This window comes from Galeopterus variegatus, unplaced genomic scaffold, assembly GCF_000696425.1.
Source record: "Galeopterus variegatus unplaced genomic scaffold, G_variegatus-3.0.2 Scaffold415, whole genome shotgun sequence".
NCBI lineage: Eukaryota > Metazoa > Chordata > Mammalia > Dermoptera > Cynocephalidae > Galeopterus > Galeopterus variegatus.
In genome coordinates, this window is record NW_007726526.1 from 121,726 (window position 1) to 131,529 (window position 9,804).

At 42.6% G+C, this 9,804-nt stretch overlaps 1 pseudogene; it reads left to right on the top strand.

The window, feature by feature from the left end:
* Positions 1-2,966: 2,966 nt before the first annotated feature.
* LOC103587088 lies at positions 2,967-7,028 on the top strand (annotated as a pseudogene).
* Positions 7,029-9,804: the final 2,776 nt, after the last annotated feature.

The window sequence follows — 9,804 nt, forward strand, 5'->3', positions numbered from 1 at the left end:
GCTATACCATCTAGGTTTGTGCGAGAACACTCTATGATCTTCATACAATAACAAAATTACCTAACAACACATTTCTCAGAACACATCCCCATCATTAAGGGACATGTAAAAAGATGCTTAACCTTACCTTACTCATGAGAGAAGTACAAATTAAACTATACCAAAAAAGTATTTCTCACCTATCAGATTGGCAAAAATCTGAGAGATTAAGACCATACAGTACTGTGCTGGCAAGGCTGTGGGGGAAGCAAGCCCTCCAATACAGTGCTGGCGGGATTGCAAAATGGCACAGCCTCCAAGGACAGGCACTTGGCAATATCTATCAAAATTACAAATGCACTTACCCTTTGACCAAGAAGCCCCATGTCTACAATGATATCATGCAGATTTGCCTGACACTCCTACGAAACAAAGTTAGTTTATAACAACAACAGAACAAAGGAGCAATCCAAGTGTTATCTGTAGAGAATTGGTCAGACACTCCATGGCACATGCTCTGAGTGGAGCAGAGTGTAGTGACAAACCCTCTGTGTACTGATACAGGAAGATCTCCAAGGGCATGCTACTAAGTGAGAAAACACGGAATGACACATTTAGTGTTATGGGTTGAATTATGCCCCCTCGAAATCATGTGTTGAGATCCTAACCCCCAGTACCTCAGAATGTAACCTTCCTTGAGATAGGGCTTCTACGTAGGCAATCAAGTTAAAATGATGTCGTAGGATGGGCCCTAATCCAATATGACTGGTGTCCTTATAAAAGGAGGAAATTTGGACATGACATGCATACAAAGGTAACGCCGTGCAACGAACATGAAGATGGTTATCTATGGGCCAAGGAGAGAAGCCTGGAACAGAGTCTCCCTCGTGGCCTCCAAAAGGAACCAACCCTTGATCTTGGGCTTCCGCTCTCCAGAACAGAGATAATAAACTTCTGTTGTTCAAGCCACCTAGTCTGTGGTACTTTATTACAGTAGCCCTAGCAAAGTATTTCACATAGGATGCCATGTTTTGTGTAAAACTGGAAAGAAAACAAGTACACTTTTGCATATCTTCTTGCGTTTGCACGAGAAACTAATAACAGAAGTGATTACTTACAGGGCGGGGAGGAACGAGGCTGTGGAGGGGAAGGAGGCTTCTCAATGTATCTTTTCATTTTGCTTTGCTTTTTGAATCATGCAAATATAGAACAGATTTTAAAAATTAAAATAAAATTTATATTGTGTTTTTCTTTGTTGCCCTGAATCAGCTCTGATTCCTTCAGGATCAGTTGTCCCTCAGGTTTCTCTCGGTCTTTCTCTTACTTGCTGGTGGTTTTCCTGAGGCATCCTGTGAGCGATAGTTGTCATGTACATTTATTAAGGAAGGATGATCCTGGCTAGTGGTAGCTGGCTCAGGGTCCCTCTGCTGTGAGCCTCTTTACCTCAGTGGCTGGATCCTCTGATGGAAGGCTCTGTGTGTACTGGTGGCAGAGTCCACAGTGGCAGAGGTCGCCTGCATAGTGCAGGGCAGGGAGCTGGTGGGCAGCTGCAGACCCCAGAGGCACCTGGGGAAGAAGGGCTGTGCCGCGATGTGTCTCAGGCCCTGGCTGAGCTGACTTTCCTTCTCCCCCCATCCCAGCAGTTCTGGATGCCCAAGTGCCTCACTCCTGCTGTCTGTACCTTTTGACACGCACTGAAGGGCTTCTCCAGGGATCCTTTGGGAAGAACACCCTTCCTCTTGCCCTGATTTCCCCATACATCTGGCTGCAGCTGCTTTCTCTCCTCCCAGAACTCCTCTAAAGGTCTGGTCCTCAGGGCACCCTTTCTTGCTTTCTTGATGCTGTTAGCTCATAAATTATAAAAGTAATGTTTCTCTTGTCGTTATCAGGGAGGACTCCCTGATAGAGCGTCAGGATCGTCCCCCTCATCAGGACACCTCGATGCTCCTTGTATTCATTTTATGTGTGAATGAGTGCGTGTGCGCGCATTATAGTCAAGAAGACGGAGATATGGGATATATTTACCCAAGATGTCAGTGTCAATCAGTAATCAAGAAGAAAACGGACCTGGGTATTTCAAGCAGAGAGGAACTGATGGAAGAAATTATTTTTCGGGAGTGCTGGAGGTGCACAAAAGGGAGAAGCTGGTGGTGCCGGACACCAGGTAGCAAATGAAGATGCTCTGGGCCCCGTGGCTGCCCCCGTGGGTCCAGCCGTGGGATCGCTATGGAATCCTGCTGCCCCTCTGCTGAGGCTCCGTCTGCCACTGTGAATGGCGCCCCCACCGGGAAAGCACGGCTGCTCCCCTGCTGTCTGGGAAGCTGGGCAATGGAGCGTCTTGCTTCCATTCCCTACAGTGTGAGGGAGAAAAAGGAAGGACAGAGAGAAAAAGCCACAAAACACCAACTCCCCTAAAGCAGTGAAGTTGTGTGTGGCCTTGATAATGAGGCATGGAGCAGACACATTGAAGGTGCAGCAAGCAGCTCAGGAGCCAGACCACGTGGCTCGATCTCTGCTCTTGGCAGCTCAGGGATCCCAGTGCCTCAGTTTCCCCCTGGAGCAGTGATAACCAACTGCCACACCTCCTAGGGCTGTTGTAAGGATAAATAACGCATGTACGATGCTTGGAACGTTAATGCCTAGGAATAAACCTGGACTGTTAATCCTTCTGGCTGCTCTGTGAGCCATAGGACATTCAGAGAAGTGATCCCATTTAGAGAGCTTTCTTTTCTCACTTGGTGGAATATGATTTTTATAGAAGGATATCTTGATATCCTTTTGTGAAGTAATTCCTATTTTCAAAATCCATACACTCCTGGAAGTCTCTGAACAGAGAGCCACATGATGTGGAACGTGTATGACTGAATTATACCATAGACCATGAACTTTAATCACCTTTGAGTATTTTTCCTTAATCATTTTTTCTTATAAAAAATTTTAAAATAACAGAAACGTTAAAGAATTTTAAATTAATTTTTATTGAGATCCTTCTCTCAAGAAATGCAAAATACTGTTGATTAAGAAAAAAAGAGACAGAGATAATGTTGAAGATTTTGAGAGCAGACTATATAGTATCATAGAATGGACATTGAACGTGGAATTAGGAAACGTGGACCAAGTCTCAGCCTTGCCTCTCAATAGCTGTGTAACTAGGTCAGTCACATAAATGTGGCTTGGTTTTATTTTCTTTCACCAGGATGGGGGTGGGGGGATTGTGTCACCTCCCGCAGAGTGACAGATATGCAAAAGATTACTCAGAGCCCAAGTATTAGGAGCAATGAGAAGCCCAAAGGGGCTACACCCAGGGAAAATCCCTTCAAGAGAGGGGAGCCCAGGCACAGCCCCCAGTCAGTTTTTGCTTCAGCTTTTATTGTAAAGACAGGAAAGTTACAGAAGAAAAACAGATGGTTAATCAATCATAGTGAAAACATAAACAAACTGGCTACACGGCATACTTCATTTAAGCACGTACAGCTTAAAATAGTTCAGGCAATTTACCATCAAAAGGAATCATTAAACTTAGCTATGTGACATGCAAAGAAAAACAATGAGATAATCACCAAAGCACTTAACTCCCCAAGAAACAGAAAGAAACTTATTAGGGCAAGATGTGGACTGTCCCCCAAGCACTAACTAGCAGAATATCCTTGAAGATTTTAGTTTACATACATTCCCATCACTGAGGTTTAGCTGAACTGAGGGCAACTTCCCCCAGAGCAATCACTTTTCACTGTGCTTCAATTCTCTTATCTACATCAAAGGCTTTAGTCCCGTGAAAGTTTTTTGGTCTTTCTCAATCTTAGCATTTCTACACGTTTTCCTAAAGGGTTGGGCTTTGGTCCTGTAAACTACAGACTTTGGCCTTCTAAACTAAGGACTTTGGTCCTGTGAAATACATGTGTTTTATTTCTATTTCATTAATAACTTCTTAGTCGATATCCTCTACAGGATTGGACCAGGTGATTCCTACAGTTCCCCAGCTCTGTTAGGTTGTGACTCTATGTTAAACTATTATACGTTAAGATTTAAGTGATTCAACCGAGATGTACCCCCATACGAATGTGTAAACAGTTGCCCACTGGTGAAATAAAGACCCATCTGGGGGTTGAGGGATCTTGATTTGAGCCTCAAACTCATTAATGGTGCAAATATGACCTTCTTAGTTCTCTCTGTGCCGTGGGCCACGTCGCGGAGCTGAGCTGTCTGCGAACAGGTTTCGTTTTGTAATTATGGTGCTTTGCTTTCAGGAAGCAAGGGGTAGAATACATTTTCAAATTTGAAGTGAAAAAAGTAAAAATTAATTATTTTCAATATAAAGTAAAAATTTTTCATTTCCAGAAAGATCTCCCACATAGTTCTTTTTTTTTTTTTTTTTTTTTTCCTTTTTTTGAGACCGGCCACACCGCGCTCAGCCAGTGAGCGCTGTGAGCGTACCGGTCATCCCTATATAGGATCCGAACCCGTGGTGGGAGCGCTACTGCGCTCCCAGCACTGCACTCTCCCGAGTGCGCCACGGGCTCGGCCCTCCCACATAGTTTTTAAAATTTCAAAATGCTCTGGGCATTTTTGAAAAATGTTTGAAACGTGATATGATTTACCCACAGCTTTTCAGGGGGTTAGAGAGCTCTGCTACTTTGAGAACAGAACCTATACCTCCGAGGACAACATGAAAGAAAAGACAGTGTTGTGACGTCCTGGAGACGCACTCTGGGGCCTCTGCCCTTCATGGGCAGTCTATCAGCACCCAGGATGAATCACATTTAATTTGGCCTGAACTATGGAATAAAAATGCTATTGCATGTAAATTTTTGGTAACCGGGATTAATATTTCAGTGAAGTTACAAATCTGGACTCTTTAAAAATTTTACAAGATGCAAAGACTAAGAAATATACTATTAAATTTCGTGAGAGAAAGAATCTGATTTAAAATTTTTTGCCTTAAATCTGACGGTTAGGATGGATTTAACTCACCACAAGACAACCTAAATATTAGGCAATCCTCTATTTTCCCAAAGAAAAGACAAAGATAAGATAGTTTTGATTTTGCTAATTTGGACATATTAACATTTAGGGATGTAGATAGATTAGTCAATGGCCTGCTTATATAGTTTATTAATTCAGTTACACATACACGTATAAAATTACGTATTATACGTTAATTTTGAAGTGCTGCTTTTTCTACTCTCATTTTATGGAAACGATTTTATTCAAACTTTTTGCATGTATCTTTGACATCAGCATCTTTTTGCTCTAAAGCTGCTTCTTAAGTCACCTAACGCAGATTTCCAAAAACATGCCATTTTTACATCGGTTGTTTGAATAGCTTCTCTTGAATCCGTTCAGGAGGCTGTGTCTGTAAAATCTGCCAATATTTTAGAAACTGTTATGTGGACATTTTAAAACACATATAAAAGAAAGAATATTATTATAAACCAATGATCTATTTTGTTTTACTTGTACCGCCCTCACATTGCAGTAGATTATTTTAAACTAAGCCTCAAACGTGGCATCAGTCAGTCCATCAGTATTATCAGATATCCCGTGTTTCTATTTCCCTCATGGACTTAATTTTTTTACAGTTGGTTCATGTGGATAAGGATCCCTATGTTCACACATGCATTTGTTGATGTCCCCTAAATCTCTTTTATAGATTCTCCCTCTGCCTTTCTCATCTTTTTCATGTAATTTATTTGGTGAATAAATCAGGTCTCTTGTCCTGTAGAGCTTTCCACACCCTATATTTTGTTGACTATGCACATGCAACATTTACCAAGTTCCTTTGTCACATTTATTTCTGGTCAACTGGCAGTTCCATCAGGGGGATTCAGATTGTCAGCCTGATCCATCCACTGTCAAATTCACTGTTAGCTTATGGCTTTCTGGTTTCAGTGGTGACGGTGATCCTGCCCAGGTCCGCTACGTGATAAGGCGTGGCAGATGGTGATGTTATAATTCTATCATTCCTTTTTCACTTATTTGCTGGACTTATACAAAGAATTTTCCCTCCCTGACTATAAGATTATCCCAAGACAGAGTCCCTATAGAAAAGCTGGGGTAAATGTTTGATTTTTTTCTTTATTTCTACTTATTTTCAGAATAATAAATTGGCTCCCAAACATCCTCCAAAGATGAAAAACAAAATTTTTAATTTTAGTTTCATGCTGAGCCAATAGGTTTTAAAAACATATTTGCTGAGCTCTAATGTATTACAGTTCTTCTTTATGATGATCAAATCGTCCCATTCTTGGGCAGTGTGAGCCTGTTTAGGTTGGCCCTGAAGCCATTTGACATGACCTTCGGTATGACAAGATGTTTCAGATTCATCTTTTATACTTCCTGTTCTCTTGGCGTTAGCTGACTTCAAAAGAGCCTTGGTAGGGTCCTAGCAGGAAACAGCATCTAGAAACCACAACCTGGGTGCCAGGGGTGTTGGGTATTGCTAAAGTGGGATGTACTTTATTCTTTTTAAGAGTAAATATATTAAGTAAATATTTTACATTCAAATTAAGGATTATGGAGCTTCTCCTTAAATTGATAGATTTTATAATTTTATAATTTTTTCTTTTTTAACAGAGAAACGTGGTTCCTATGGATAGTTTTTGCATACTTTCTTATTTATTTTATATATAGTACATATTATAGTGTATATATTGAACATGTATGTGCGTGTGTTTCAGAACGGCAGTACCTCTGTAGGTGGGTGTGCTGGGTGGCACTGCCGCCGTCCTGTGGTCTTGCTTCTCTCTGTCCCGCTCCACCCCGGCCACAATGTCACAGCACCAGCTCTGGGAGGAGTCCAGCCTCGCGGCAGAGAAGCTCTGCGTCACAGCTCTGTGAAGGCACGTGTGGTTCTCAGACATAGGCATTCTGAGGGGAGTTTATGTATTAAAGTAACAGATGATTTAGCTTGTTTGGTGTATAGAACAGACCAAGCTCAAGACGTAAAGAAGACTGAGAAATCCCACAGTCAACCAGTGCAACCTGTGGTAGCCAAGGAATCCCACAGTGTTGCCATGGAAATGGACTGGATGTTTCAAAATGCAAAATAACAATAACACTATCAACATTATATTATTAACCACTAAATGATTGTTTAAAACACTTCAAGATTTCTTTGTACTTCTTTTGTCCTTACAGTACCTCCCACTGGGGGAACAAATTACTGTTTCAAAGTCAAAAACCAAAACCCGATATATTGAGACATACATCTAGCTTTCGTCCTTGTCCTTCTAACTCATTTTGTCCCTAATACATAGGTAACCTATTAGCTTTGGATTATCCTTCCGTTGTTTTTTTTTTAACATATATAATATAAGAAGATAGTCATAATCCCCTTTTCTTAGAGAAAAGGTCTCTGATGTGCTCTAATAGCGTTCTGCTCTTTGGTCTTTTCACTAAACATTGTATCCTGGAGATTGCCCTATTGCAGAATACAGAGATAGTTCTTGTGCCTGCTTACAGCTGCATAGCACTCCACCGTATGGCTCTACCCTAGTTTATTCAGCTAGTCCTGCTTGATGGGCATGCGGGTTGTTTACGAATACACTTGCAAGGGGTACCCTTGTGTCTACATCTCACCGAATGCAGTGCATCTTCTGGGTAGAATCCTAGAAATGATAACGCTGGTCAAAGCTACATAATTTGGCTAGATGTTGCCAAATCTCCCTCCGTGGGAGTAGAAGCCCCTTACATTCACACCAGCAATGTGTGAGAGTGCCTGTCCCCCGCAGTCTCACTGACAGAATGCACTGCTTTCCCAGGGTCACCTTCATTTGCACTTCTCTTATTATGATCCAGACCCTCTCTGCTGGTGGTTTTTTAGAGGTGAGGAGATTTATTTGCTCTAACAGGGGATCTCGGCCTAACACGATAGCTTGCAGGTGAGTTTGCTGCAGCCCAGGGTGCAGCTGAGTAACGCTTTGACATTTTAGATCCTGGAGACTTATAGAAAATTGTGGTTTTGTTCATGCTGCCTTTTTGGGAGTGGGCTGGGATACTTTTTCTTTTTCTTCCCATCTCATCATGAACAAATCCTCCGCACCATTTAAGGGATGGCTCAGCTGTCACTCCCTCCATTAAAACTGCTCTCATCACCCCATTTCAAATTAATCTCTCCGTCTTCCACAGAGAGCTTTACCTTGGCCTTCTTTGTGGCATGTACCATTCTCCCTGTGGAGCCTACTTGTTTGGACACGTTTTACACCTCTCACTGGCTGTGAGCTCCTTTGCCCAGGGAGGGCCACAGTAGCACAGAAATGTCTTGTCTGGGGACGAGCCTGTCGGTGGGGGCTGGTGAAAGCAGCATCCCAGGCATGTGCTTGTTCTCCACTAACGAAGCATGTCATTAACCTTCCGAGGAAACCACCCCAGAAATGGGAAGAGCAGAGAAGCTCCTTCTGGGAAGATCACACAGCGAGGGGGTGTTGAAAGAGTAGGTGTGGTTAGAAATACAGGAATCAGAAATTCGGTCTGGATGAAAAATAGCAGCTCATTAGCATGTGTCAAGTATGACCAGGGAGGGGACTTCACCAACACTGCTGAGCATTTGGTCCCTGGGCAGGACTTGCCCTGCTGTGGCTGGACATGTCCAGCTGCTGGCTTGGCCAGCATGGGAGGGCTGGCTGTGGGGCTCTGCCAGCTGCCCGGCCTCCCTGCCCTCTCATTTTCTCGATTGTAGAATGACATGATCTTCAGATTCCTTTTTTTAGAACCCATATTTGCCAAGAACATCCCTGGTTTTTACTGTTTTCCAAGCAGTTTTCCCTGCTGGGAAGAAAATTTGGCAACCCATTGACATGAATACTGTGGTATACTTGGCAATTACATTAAGATTTTTTAAAAACACTGCTTAATTTTTTCAATTATAAAAATAATGCATGCTTATAATAGAAAATTGGGAAGAATTAAAAACTAGAAAGGAAGAAGTAATCGTCCATGATTTTACTGCCTAGAACACCCACTGTTAACATTTTAGCAGATTTCCTTCCAGTCATTTTCTATGAATATTTATATCATTGGATTCATTTTCTGGGGACATTCTTTTATCTTGCACTCTTAACTTACAGTTGTAACATGAGCATGTGGGATCCTCTGCTCAAACGCCCTCACTCCGCTAAGTAAGCTCCACATCTCATGGGTCACCTGGTAAATTTTAGGCATCTGATATTTGATGACCACGTGAATGCATGAACCGTTGCTCTGAACAGGAACAGCCTTCCTGGCCCGTCCACGGTCTCAGTTAGATTTTCCTTTTTGACCTATTCTTGTAACTCAAATGCAGACGTTCCCCAAGTCAACCCTGGCTCAACCTCATGGAAAGCTTACAATATTCAAGAAAACAGAGTAAATGAAATCAAATTCATGAGGCTTATTGACATTGTGTCCGTTGGTCACCATCTACAAATTCTCTCATCTTTTCTCTGCAAAACGCAAACCTACCATGGTGAGTCAATAGCTTGACAAGGAAGGAGAGGGCATCCCAGGCGGGGACCAGTGTGGGTAAAGGCACAGAGGCCTGACTCAGTCCTTGAGTCCTTGAGAAGAGCAACAAGTCGCCAATGCTCTCTTTTTGACTAAAAAATTACATTATTGGAAGATGGATATGACGGTCCCTTTGAAGAACGGGGCTGTTAAAGGCAATTGAATATCAATGCCAAAGGAAAACACTCTTTGAAAAAAATCAGGGTTGTCAATGATTTTTTTTTTTTTTGCCTTTTTGAGACCAGCTGCACCGTGCTCAGCCAGTGAGCACACCGGCCATCCCTATATAGGATCCGAACCCGCGGTGAGAGCGCTGCTGCACTCCCAGCGCCGCACTCTCCCGAG